Source organism: Populus nigra, chromosome 18, assembly GCF_951802175.1.
Source record: "Populus nigra chromosome 18, ddPopNigr1.1, whole genome shotgun sequence".
NCBI classification, from domain to species: domain Eukaryota; kingdom Viridiplantae; phylum Streptophyta; class Magnoliopsida; order Malpighiales; family Salicaceae; genus Populus; species Populus nigra.
Window position 1 is genome coordinate 8,108,110 of NC_084869.1, and position 14,163 is coordinate 8,122,272.

Below are 14,163 nucleotides of genomic sequence, written 5' to 3' on the forward strand. Positions count from 1 at the left end.
CCTTGGTACAACAAATACTTGATCCTTTCATAACCAAATGTATGGTATAACTGACATCTGTGTGATGAAAGGAACTTGATTTGTTGTTAACATAAATTAACATTATTAATACCTGACAACATTTACAAGTATTAGCATTATTCGAATAAGATAACTAATATAATCATGTTAACAATTTATAATCCGATTGGAACCTTCTTCGTGTGTGGTTTCCAGTTAAGTAATAAAAAGAGTTTATACTATACTTATTTGAAATACCATTAGTGGATCCTCTAACCTTGACAATTGTTTTATCTTTGTTTAATCCTTACATCAATATTCCATAAAATTCTCATAAACTCTTTATTTTATTAAATATATATATTATTTGTAATTTATATAGTTCAACTCCTTATGGTTCGACCTCGATCTTACCGGGTTATTTATTACTTCGACACTCCTACACTTGGGAGAAGACATCAATCTTTTGGTCGTGTCAAGTTTGGTGCCGTTGCCGGGAAGGTAAGTTATTGTATAAATTATATATTTCTTTTATTTTCACTTTTATTTTTTTTTCTAATCTTTGTTTCTTCTTTTTCTTTTTCTTTTCTTTCTACACTTGCATGAGAGTCTGGACACGCACATTAAGTGGTAGATTTTCTAGGAAATCCTCATCATTTTCAGAAAACATGGCTGAAGAGAATAATTAGTCGTTTCATAATAAGAATAATGAGAATAACCGTGTTAGAACACTTAGAGACTACATGAATCCAACAAGAACAAGTGCGCGATCATGCATAGTTTTTCCCATTTGTGCTTGGGATGAAATGCAACAACAATTTTTAAAGAAGTTTTTTCCGTCTCATAGAACAAACTCTTTCAAAAGATAAATCACCACATTCACTCAAAAACCAGGAGAAACATTTTACCAATGTTAGGATAGGTATCGAGATTTGCTTAATACTTGCCCTCATCATGGTTTTGAAATATGGGGATTGGTTTGACATTTTTATGAAGGGTTAACACCTAAAGATAGACAAATGATAGAATTGATGTGCAATGGAACTTTTGAAGATAAAGACCCTGATGAAACAATGGAGTACCTAAACTTGTTAGCTGAAAATGCTCAAAATTAGGACACTACAGGTACTTATAAGGCACCGGGTAAAACTCAATCTCATACATCTAGTGGAGGTATGTACAGCCTTAGAGAAGATCATGACCTCCAAGCCAAATTTGCATCTTTAGTTAGAAAAGTCGAGGTACTAGAATTAAAAAAGAATGGTCAATTAAAATTTGTTCAGGAAATTGTGTGTCAAATTTGTGAAACTAATGAACACTCAACCAATGGTTGTCAAACTTTGTCTTCTTTTAAGGAATGTCTCCATGAACAAGTCAATGCTTTAAACAGTTTTCAATAGCCAAATCATGATCCATACTCACAAACATACAACCATGGTTGGAGAAATCACTCAAATTTCAGTTGGAAGAGTGATAACAATAATGCACAAACTTCACACCGCCGTTTCAAGCACACCATAATTTTTAAAATTCTTATGGATATGCATCTCCTTATGTTCCCTCTCCTAGAAGAAATCTTGAGAAAACTTTGTATGCATTCATTAAAAAGCAAGAAACAATCAACACTCAACTTGCTCAAAGCATAATAGATTTTAAAGATACTCTTGCAAAATTCACATTTACTCTCAGCTTTCAGGAGAAAGGTAAGTTTCCATCTCAACCACAGCAAAATCCCAAAGGACAATACAATTCAAGTGCAAGCAGCTCTAGAAGCCAACACATAGATCAAGTCCAATCAATCATTACTCTCCATAGTGGTAAGGTTATTGAAAAACTCATTCTTGAACCTTGTGTGAGAGATGATGAGTCAATCTCTCAGGGTAAGGAAGGGGTTAAACCTGAATATTGCAAAGAAAAGACCGATTCCCCACCAGTACTTCCATTTCCTCATGCCATAACCAAATAAAGAGAAGTCAATCACGATTCTGAAATCTTTGAAACTTTCAAACAGGAAGAAATCAAAAGCCTGTGTGTGTGTGTGTGTGTGTGTGTGTATTAAAGAGTACTATAAAATTGTTCATAAAATCTTGTTAAGTTTTTTTTATTAATATAATTCTTTAATATGATATTAGAATCTTAACAACTAAATAATCATGAGTTTAAATCCTACCATTTTCATATTAATTGATAAAATTAAACATAAGATAATATGAATTTATTATGTTTCAAGCCTAAAAAATCTTTAGTTGAGTAATGTATTAAAAAAATAGATAGAAAAATATTTTTAAAAATTCCTTTAATAAATTAAATACTTAAATATTGTACTTCTTATTTAAAAATAATGTCAAGGTTGTTATAAAAAATATGGCAAAGTGATTGTCGTGAAAAAAAGGTACTCAAAAGAACAGCCCTAGAATTAGAGGACACTGTTTAACTAAAAAGAAATGTGAATCTATGTGTAACATTTATTAATGTTTTATCTATGATGTAAGAAAAACATCTTCCAGTATAATGGTATTTATCTAATTAGCGCACAGATTTTGTAGGTCTTTATGTATTTATTAAGATCATAAAAACTAATGAATTGTCTTTTAAAATCCCATCAATAGCGTTTCTTGGTATTGTGAATGCATAAGAAATATTCAGAAGTTCAAATATTTGATCAAGAAACACTGTGACTTTGTTCTTCAAGGTGTTATTGAGAGAGAGAGATAATATTTTAATCTCATTTCCAATTATTTATTTATTTATTTAGATATTTAAACCAATTTATACATATATTGACTAATTTTATAAGCTCTAAAATTAACGATCATATAAACTTTTAATTATTTTAAGGTTTGTAAGACTAATTTTATAAGCTCTAAAATTAACGATCATATAAACTTTTAATTATTCTAAGGTTTGTAAAACTCAAATTAGTAATTTGAATGAAGTAAATCTAGAGCATGATCAGTTAAACTATATCTCTCAAAATTCATTTACAATTATTAAGATATCATGGAGCACTTACGTTTCAAAAATATTTTGTTTATTCAATAAACACATGTAACCATAGTTTTGAAACCCGACCCGGTCATCGATCCGGTCAAGTGATCGGGTCACGGGTCAGATGAGTTGACCCGGGTCAACAAAAAAAAAAACAGCTTTTGTGCTCTTGATGCCTAATAACAAGAATAATTGGCGGTTTCAAATTTGCAATAGTCACTGGCTACCCTTCCTGTCCTGTGAGACACAGTTTTCTCAACCAATTAATGAGCGATTATTATAGAATTTCTACACGCCATTATCCCAGTTGCTACAAGATCTAACAATATATTAACTTCAAAGATTTACTAATTTTTTTATTTAATATCAAATATATTTTTAAAAAATAATTTAACTTTAAAAAACTATTGTAAACATACAACATCATCCATCACGACAGCTTAATTATTTTATCTACACACAAAATTGAAATCCATCCTGGAAATTATAAATGATTGAAACTTTTCCCATTCTGCTTTCTCACAATCCTGAATAAAAACCCAGTTATCCTAGTTGAAAGGCAAAAGGGAGTGTTTATTTTGATCGAAAAGATTGAAACTTTGGTTTTGTTGTTTGAGAGGGAGAGAGAGAAGATGGGTGATAAAAATGATGGCTTGGGCTTGAGTTTGAGCTTGGGATATGCTACACAACGGAATCATCATTAGCAGCCTTCTTTGAAGCTAAATCTCATGCCTTTGGATTCACAAAACAAACATAAAAAAACTTCCTGGACTGACCTCTTTCAATCACCAGGTACCTGTTTTGTTTCTTCTTGTTTTTGGGCTCTAAAAAAACAAGCTTTCAGTACTGTCTTTGATTCAGATCTGTGTTTTCGGTTAATTACAGGATTCCCATTATTGTTTTTGTTATTGCAGATAGAACATGTGAATATGTGATACGAGGTTGTTTCAACGAGGGATTGACATGAACAGGGTACCGGCAGCTGTGGCAGATTGTGATGACGAAACAGGGGTTTCTTCACCAAACAGTACACTATCCAGCTTGATTAGTGGTAAAAGAAGCGAAAGAGAACAGATTGGAGAAGAAACAGAAGCAGAGAGAACCTCTTGGCATCTTGGGTACTATTGGTTGCAGTTTTCGATCTGGGTAGGGATTCTTGGTTGTCTAAGAGTAACCATTGCTTATGTTATGCTGCACTATAGTTAATTGACCGGGTCACACCCGGGTTTGACCGGGTGGACCGGGTTCCGGGTCGACCCGGCGGGTCGATTGGGTTTCGCCGGGCCAATTCCCAAGCGGGTTTTTGCCTCCACCCGGACCGGTCCCAGGCCCGGGTCGGCCGGGTCCCGGGTCGACCCGCCGGGCCGGTCCGGGTTTTAAAACACTGCATGTAACCAAATAATTTTGCAATCTAGCATTCATCATATATATATATATATATATATATATATATATGTGATACGAGGTTGTTTCAACGAGGGATTGACATGAACAGGGTACCGGCAGCTGTGGCAGATTGTGATGACGAAACTGGGGTTTCTTCACCAAACAGTACACTATCCAGCTTGATCAGTGGTAAAAGAAGCGAAAGAGAACAGATTGGAGAAGAAACAGAAGCAGAGAGAACCTCTTGGCATCTTGGGTACTATTGGTTGCAGTTTTCGATCTGGGTAGGGATTCTTGGTTGTCTAAGAGTAACCATTGCTTATGTTATGCTGCACTATAGTTAATTGACCGGGTCACACCCGGGTTTGACCGGGTGGACCGGGTTCCGGGTCGACCCGGCGCGTCGATTGGGTTTCGCCGGGCCAATTCCCAAGCGGGTTTTTGCCTCCACCCGGACCGGTCCCAGGCCCGGGTCGGCCGGGTCCCGAGTCGACCCGCCGGGCCGGTCCGGGTTTTAAAACACTGCATGTAACCAAATAATTTTGCAATCTAGCATTCATCATATATATATATATATATATATATATATATATATATATATATATATATATATATATATTCCACTCTCTCTCAATAATTCACTACAAGAAGTCAACGACTTCCTTTATACCCAAATTATCCCACTATGAATTATTTTTGTATTATTCTTATTGACTAGGACTTAGACTCTCTCTCTCTCTCTCTCTCTCTCTCTCTCTCTCTCTCTCTCTCTCTCTTTGGGTAACCTGGAATGTCCGGACTACCTTACGCGCACCACAACTAATCCCCGGATCCACTAAATACCCTACAAGCCTAGTAGGCAGGTAAGACACCGCGAGGATGACAAGTGTGCACGCTGAGGCTCGAACCCATGTGATAGAGACAGGAAACCTTGCCTCTGCCGCTGGGCTACAAGCCCCTCTCTCTCTTACATGGCCAGGTGAGGAACAAATTAAAAACTGTATATGGTTGTCTCTACAAATTAAAAACTTCTTACTGTTCATGGGTTAAGAACACTACAGTATAATTTTTATAAATTAATACTAGATAAATTAAAAATCTTAATTAATTTTTTTATTTATATTAAAAATTTAAATTTATATAATATCTCGATTAATTGATGTAATAAAATTTAAATTTAAAACAAATTGTCATGGTGTGATAAATATTCTTTTGCGATTATGTGATTGATGTAATCGAATTATTGAGAGACATAATTTTTCATAAACTCTTTTTGATATAAGATTCAATTTCAGGTAAAATAATATAAATATATAACTAAATTAATCAAGATCTAAAACATCCAAAAAAAATATAAGTTTGTAATATAAAATTAAAAAATTTACATATATTATAAAAAGATACTCCACGTGATTTTATTTTTTTCTTATAATTCACATTTGCAAGACTTCATATATTAAAAACGTTATAGGATCTTTTTATTATCAACATTTTGAAATATCTTTTTTTTAGTATAAGTAACCAAACAATCATTCAACAAACCATCATCGTAACTAACCATAAATTATTTATTTTAACCAACTAACACATAACCATAAATTATTTATTCGTCAATTTCTCACGGTTGTTTTTCAAGTTACATTGAAAACTTAACTACAACTAAACAACTTAATTAAATCTATTTCAATCATCATCAAAACAACAACACATTCTAAATATACATAGCTAACTAACATATACTTTGGTTTTCAAAGTTCTCATTGCCCTTTAAATGGCCGGCTCTACTTTTACCATAAACACCTAATTTTTCTTCTTGAATTATGCTTTATTTATAATCATTTACATTCTATTCCATCCCAAGAACATCACATTTTTATAATTTTTTGTAGCACTGGCCAACAATTTAAAGGGAAAGAAGAAGCTGAATTTCCAATTTTCCCAACTTATTTATGAAAATACCATTAAAGAGTTTACATGTTATATTTCATTTGACTATTGATATTCTCTCATTGCCCTTTTCAAATTTAGATTACCCTAAAAGTTTAACTCAAGATAGAGCAATATGTCAAGAGGCTCCTCTTAAAGTTTCAACTCAATCTAATAGTCGAATTGAGAGTTATGTTCAATAGCATTTAGTCAATAAGTGATTTTACATCAAAATCTAAATTTTCTTACTCAATCATTACTAGAACTATATCAGTTACTTTTACTAAGTTCTCAAGACCATTTTCTTATTCTAAAATATATTTATTTTTTAAATTTCATCATTTGTTTTATTTATAGACTTAGTATAGTTTCATGATAACATTATTGATTTTTAACCGAGGTTTAAACCAATATTTTTTCATGTAGTTCTTTCTTAACTTTTATTTTTTATTTCCATTATAATTTCTTGAAATTATTTTCTCAATCTAAAAAAATATTTATTTCAAATTTTTGGCTAGCCCAAAGATTAAAAGAGAAAGACCAAATTTATAGGAAAACATATTGATTGCAGGTTAATTAATTTGAAAGGATAATTACATAGTTGTGTGCTAATTTACAACTTTTCTCAATTGAATATATATATATTATAATTTCTTCATTTGAGTAAGTTATTTTTTTTCCAAGAGCTCGAATCATATACCTTCTTCTATGACCTTAACTTCTTGTTGATACACTAACACGTTCACTTTAGTATATAGTATAATCTTTTTCATTATGATACATTTAAAAAAACTTTTTGACAAAAATTATATTTAGCCTCTTTTTATTATTCTTTTTTATTTTGCTTTTTTTAAAATTATATTTTATATCATGTATTATGGAATGTGTTAAAATAGAAAATATTGTATTATTAATGTATTGAGTTATCGTGTGTAGCATACTACATTGTAATTATATAAATAGCAGAGGTGGCTATCTCATTAGGTTAAGTCTTTTAATTATCATAAACCTTGTTTCAACTTGATATCAGAGCCAATTTATCTTAACAGGTTTATTCTTCAAATGACAACCCCTCTAATTATTTTATATTGCTACTGCTTTAAACAAAATCATCTGCAACGCTACTGCTTCTCTGCAACGCTACTGCTTCTCTGCAACGCTGATTTATTCTTCAAACGGGCTTCTCTACAACAAAATCATCTCCTCTGTTTATTGTCCATTGTTACTCCTCCATCAGCAACGATACTGCTTCTTTGCAACGCTAATTTTCTGCCTCACGATCAGCATGTTATTACTTGCTTCATTGTGCTATTGTTTTTGCATTCTTCTGCTATTTCTTTACTACTACTCTAGAGTCAACTTCTATTTTTTCTACTCATCTTCTAAAATAGGGATCCTTCGGTTTTTTTTTGTAGTTAGCACCACTGGCAGTCCTTCTTCTCCCAACACCAATGTCAGCGTTTCTTCTCCCAACATTAATGCAATCATGCTTCCCTCTGCTGCGACAGCTTCCTCTCTCAAATACACAGCAGGTCATCAACCTCAAACTCACCAATTCCAATTATCTATTTTGGTGTGTGCAGATAAAGCCATATCTAATTGGCCAAGGGGTGTTCTCGTTTGTCGATGGCTCGCATTCCTGCCCTTCTCTGCTTGATATGTCCAGTCACTCTACTGCCGCCTCTACCAACATTAATTGTTATCCTTCCCAAGCATTTCTTATATGAACACAACAAGATCAACTCATACTCAGTGTTTTACTCTCATCTCTCTCCATTGATGTTCTTCACCTTGTGGTGGACTGCCCAACATCGGCAAGTGTTTGGAGCACTCTAGAACGTGCCCTTGCCCTCAATCCAACCCTAAAATTATGCAATTACATGGCTCTCTCCAGGATCTTCGTCAAAGTGATGTATTATCACTCTCTACCTGCAAAAAGCTAAAGGCTTATTTGATGAACTAGCAGCAGTAGGCAGACCTATCTCCCTCACTGACTTTAATCTCTATGTTTTTTGAGGCCTTCGCGGTGAATTTTAAAATTTGGTTACTAGTCTGTGGACCAAAGCTGAGCCTCTTGCGTACTCTAAGCTCTATAGTCACTTGTCTACACATGAATTTTTACATAGAAGCTCTCTTCAATCCATTCCAACTACTGCACCGTTGTTGCCTACACCTTCCCTCTACATATATTGCATAGCGTGCCTTCGCTGGATTTAATTGTAGCGGCTCCTCTTCTCATCGAGGAAGAGGAAGAAGAGGATGCTAGAGAGGTAACTCCAGCAGTAATCATAACCAGTATCCTGGCCAGCCTTACCATGGAAACAATGGGAGCTCCTCCTAGCAGAACACCAGGAGCTACGGCAACAACTAACAGCAGCAGAAACAAGGAGGGCAACACTAGTGGCCTCAACATATTATATGTCAACTTTGTAGCAACATTGGACACTCTACATAGCAATGCTCTCAGCTTGTGCATCATGGGAATTAAGCCTCGGCCAACCTCTTCTTTAGTGATGCTTCAGCAGCAAATCCTATCATTTGGTTCCCTGATACAGGTGTGAATCAACATGTTACTCCAGACATTATCGGTATGACACATGCAAACCCTTATCTTGGTAATGATCAATTGTATATTGGTGATGGTAAGGGACTTATTATATCTAATATTGCTCATAAAATTTTGCATACTCCAAAACGAACATTTACTCTGTCTAATATTCTACATGTTCCAAAAATTAAAAAAAGACTCTTATATGTTCAACAATATTGTTGTGAAAATTGTGTCTTTTATTAGTTTCACTCTTATTTTTTCTATGTCAAGGATCTCATAACCAAGGCAGTTCTTCTTTCTGATTAGAGTAAAGATGATCTCTATATCCTTACCGAGTCCTCTGCCACATGTCTTTCTCGGGCTTTTCTGTCCACCTTTGTCGATGTTTGGCATCGTTGTCTGGATCATCCCAACTCTCGTATTCTAAGTCTCGTAGCATCAAATAAAAAGGTTGTCTATACTTCTCGTCCTTTAAATTTTCAATGTCAAGCGTGTCCGTTAAGAAAATCATCTCGCCTGTCTTTAGAACCTACGGATCATCAAACGTCTGCTCTTCTTGAACTTGTTTTTAGTGATGTGTGGGGCTATGCTCTTCGAATGGTTTTTGTTATTTTGTTTAGTTTTATGAATGTGCATATGAAATTTATCTGGTTTTATCCTTTTGTCCTCAAATCTGATGTCTTCAATGTGTTTCATCAATTTCAAGTCTTTGTCGAACGACAATTCTCTCAAAAATTTAAATATGTTCAAACTGACTGTGGTGGTGAATATCGTAAATTAAATTCATTCTTTAAAACCATTGATATTCATAATCGCCTCATATGCCCAAATACGCATGAACAGAATGGTACTATTGAGCGTCGTCGTCGTCATCATATTGTTGAAACTGATCTTACTCTTCTTGGTTAGTGTAAAGCACCTTTAAAATTTAGGACTTATGCTTTTGAAACCTCTATTTACCTCGTTAATCATATGCCCACACCGGTTTTGTGCAACAAATCTCCTTTTGAATGTCTGCTTCATCAACCACCTAATTATGATTTTTTACGTAATTTCAGATGTTTATGTTTTCCCTTCCTTCGACCTTATAATGCTCATAAGTTAGACTATCGCTCCACTCCATGTGTGTTCTTAGACTATAGTTCATCTCATCTAGGGTATCGTTGTCTTGACTTATCATCTAAGTGTCTCTAAATCTCCCGTCATGTTCGATTTAATGAACATGTGTTTCTGTTTCTCAAGTCTGCCCATCTTCCTTCACCCACCAGCCATATGCATCCGCCTACCACTATCACACACCTTTCCTTGCTCACCATCTTTCCATCTACCATACCATCAGCCCCACCACCCACATCCTCTAACCTTGTTGTCCCCTTATCACCATCTGCCTCCATATCTATTGATCATTTTGTAGGTACAAGGTCTGCAACGTCGATGCTGTCTGTGTCAACATCTCTTTCAGCTGCTGTCTCTTCAGCACAGTTATCCAGCTCTTCCTCTCCATCCACATCATCTGTCGTGTCTTCACCAGGTCTGGACCTTTTTGTTGATCTTTCCAGTTATACTCTTCCGCGGAAATCATCCCCTGTTCAGACCCCTGCTCCTCTAGCACAGCGATAGCACCCCATGGTGCTACGTCCTAGACATAATAGGACTGCCAACATCACTTCAGTCGCTGCTTCTTCCTCGCATCCTCCAGCTTCACGGGTAATGTCTCCCTCCACTCTCGAACCTTACTTTATGTGCTGCCATACTACCATGAAGTCTGAAATTGCAGCTTTACATACCAATGGTACTTGGTTCTTGGTACCTTTTGATCCCTTCATAATGTGGTTGGCTGTTAATAGGTGTACAAAATAAAGTGTCGAGTTGATGGTGTTATTGACCACTATAAGGCTCGCTTAGTTGCGTGTGGGTTCACTCAACAAGAAGGCATTGATTACTTAGAAACCTTCAGTCCTGTTGTTAAACCAACTACTATTCGGTTAGTTCATACTATTGTCATGTCTAAAGGATGATAGATTCGACAACTTGATGTTTACAATTCCTTCCTCAATGGTTCACTTTGAGAGGTTGTTTACATAGCACAACCCACAGGTTCTGTAGACTTTGCTCTGCCAAATCATGTCTGTCTTTTTCACATGTCTCTGTATGGTCTAAAACAAGCCCCTTGGGTTTGGTACACTCGTCTGAGTGACTTCCTTCAGACTATTAGTTTTTGGGCTTCCAAGGTTGATACATCTCTCTTTGTTCTGACAAGGAATCATGATATTTGCTATTTGTTTGTCTATGTTGATGACATCTTGCTTACTAGTAACAACTCTTTCTTAATTCATCGCCTTATTACCTTACTGAGTTTAAAATTTAAGCTCCATGACTTGGGTAATGCTCATTATTTTTTGGGGGTTGAGGTCACTCCTACCAATGTAGGACTCATGCTGAGTCAACATAAATATGTTCTTGATATTCTCTGTCATGTTGGTATGTCGTCCTAAAAACCTGTTGATACATTAGCCTCTATTTCCAAGCTTGATCTGTCATCTACTGTGTTATTCTCATATCCCACTTGCTTTTGATAAATTGTTGGTGCTCTTCAGTAACTCACATTTACTAGACCGGACATCTGTTATGTTGTCAACAAGGTCTGTTAGTTTATGCATGCTCCTACTGAGAGTCAATGGGCTGTTGTTAAACGTATCTTGCGTTACTTAAAAGGTACGTCATCTTATAGCATCCACCTTACTCATGGCTCCTCTTTATCCCTTCATGGGTTCACTGACGCCGATTGGGTGGGGAGTGTTGATAATTGCAAATCTACTAGTGGATATATTGTTTCTCTTGGTACCACCCCTGTTTCATGGAAATCTAAGAAGCAACGCGTTGTTGCTCGCTCCTCCACTGAAGTAGAGTATAAAGCTTTAGCTGATGGTATTGCTAAGGTTCTTTGGTTACGTTATCTTCTAACAGATTTGTGTTTTTCCCCTAGTTCTGTTACTATTATCTGGTGCGATAATTTGGGTGCTACTTATCTGTCTGCTAATCTGATTTTTCATACTCGAACAAAACATGTTGAAATTAATTATCACTTTGTTCATGATCGAGTGGCCAAAAAGAAGATTCAGATTTGCTTCATCTCCTCCAAAGATCAATTAGAAGATGTTCTTACTAAGCCACTCTTTTAGCTTACATTTGCTCTTTTACGTTTCAAGCTTCATGTAGATAACTCACCTTCAGCTTGAAGAGATGTAGTATCGAATATGTTAAAATAGAAAATATTGTATTATTAATGTATTGACTTATCATGTGTAGTATGCTACACCGTAACACATTTACTGCTCTAATTATATAAATAGCAAAGGTGGCTATCTCATTAGGTTAAGTCTTTCAATTATCATAAACCTTATTTCAACTTTATGTAGTTTATAAATTTGTAGCATTTTACATTCTTATCTTAGCACGCAAAAAAAAAAGTTAACAAAAATATCATGTAAATATATTATTTACAGAATTGTCATTATATTCCATTTAATAACTAAAAAATCATTTCAATATCAATATTATACCTTTTCCATCACACATATAATTGCCATAAAGGACTTTAGAAACAATACTATGATGACAAAATGCTTGATTGGTTTAATAATTTTGTTAGCATTCATGAAATAGATGAAGATGGTGCTCATTTCCAGATTAAACAAAAGATAATGTCAGATGAAGAAAAAGCTTTCGAATACCAAATTGTAACAGCAGCCTAGTGGAATACTCATGGGAACAAATTACTATATATATATATATATATATATATATATATATATATATATATATATATATATAAAGGATCTAAAAGTCCCTAAAAAATGTCAGAACTGAACTGGTATCAACAGATTTAGGCATCAATGTCTCCTTGTTTTTTGAGAGAGGATATGAGAACAGAAAGAAAGCATGGAGAGAGATAAGGGTTTTGATTTAAGTCACAATCAATCTCTATGACATCTTCTTCTTCTTCTTGTTTAATCAATCCAGGGAAGAGATCGATTATGCAAAACCGTGTTTGTTGTGCGATCAACATGTCCAGTCCACAAACCTTCTCTTGCGCAAGCATGTCCGCTCACAGATCTGTGACAATTGCACCTCGGAGTTGGTTTCTGTCCGCTGCGTAAATGACAATATGATACTCTGTCAAGAGTGTGATTGGGATGTTCATGGTACTTATTTTATGGTTGTCCCACAGCTCTTGATTTGGCTTCCATATGGGGTTTTGATTCGGAAGAGATGAAGCTGGGGCCGTTGATTGGAAATTGAAGAACGCAATCAACAAATATGTGCGGCCCCAATTGTAATTGTCAATGTTAAAAACAATGCAATCGACCTAATATAAAAGTAGGAAAGAACAATTGAATAGACAATTCACTTTCCCTCCTGTGCATTCTTCGGTTCTAATCTCTGTGATCCATTTTCACTTCTTCTTTTTAACGTCTCTGGGAAGAGAGAGGAGGGAAGAAGGAAGGGGAAGAGAATAGAAAATAGAGAATCATTTATATATTATATACGAGGTAATTCAGTCATTTAATCCAAGTAAATTTATTAACATATCATTTCTAGTCAGGCTAAATGCTTGAAGCCCGAACTTCGAATTTCGATATTTCATACAGAAACATAAACAGTAGTTTTCCCTTGAAACCTCCATTTCATATTTTCATCACAGATGGAGATATGAATGACTCCATACTCCACTGGGACTCTATACTTGTCGTTGAATTTCTTTAAAATGCAAAGACATTTACGCAGCTGTCTACACTGACAATAATACGGAAATTAAGCTGAGGAATACGTGTTGATGATGAAACAAAGAAGATGATCGTACAAGTAATTGATTAACAAAACAAATAATAGCGACACTACTAATTAATGGCACGATTTCTTCTCTCGCAGCACATGACCTTGATCCAATAGACAGCCAGGACTGTGCTCGAAATCACGAGGTTCCCCTGTTTAATTAAATCCAGTTGCCTTTTTATTCTCTTTTTATTCTTAAACATAAGAGGACGAGTTCAGGTTCACAATGTCCAATAAAGATTTACGTTGAGATCTTAGCATATGCTATGTACTGTTTTCTTACATTATTATAAATGCGTTGGGTGTATTTAATCTCTTGATTATTCTTTTATATATATATATATAAAATCAACTGTTTAGTAACGCTCCTCCATGTATAGATCATCTATCTGGTATTTCGTAACGCGGTGAGTTCTAGGAGACCTTCAAATCAAGTTGAAGAGAGCTTCTTAGCTTTACCAGATTCATAACTTGTC

General features: G+C 35.0%; 1 long non-coding RNA gene across 1 annotated transcript; it reads left to right on the forward strand.

Annotated features, from left to right (window-relative positions):
* The first annotated feature begins 3,425 nt into the window (after positions 1 to 3,425).
* On the forward strand, positions 3,426 to 4,428 carry LOC133677960 (uncharacterized). Its single transcript, XR_009835870.1, has 2 exons — positions 3,426 to 3,780; positions 3,903 to 4,428. It is a non-coding gene; the product is annotated as an uncharacterized LOC133677960 (long non-coding RNA).
* The last annotated feature ends 9,735 nt before the right edge of the window (positions 4,429 to 14,163 follow it).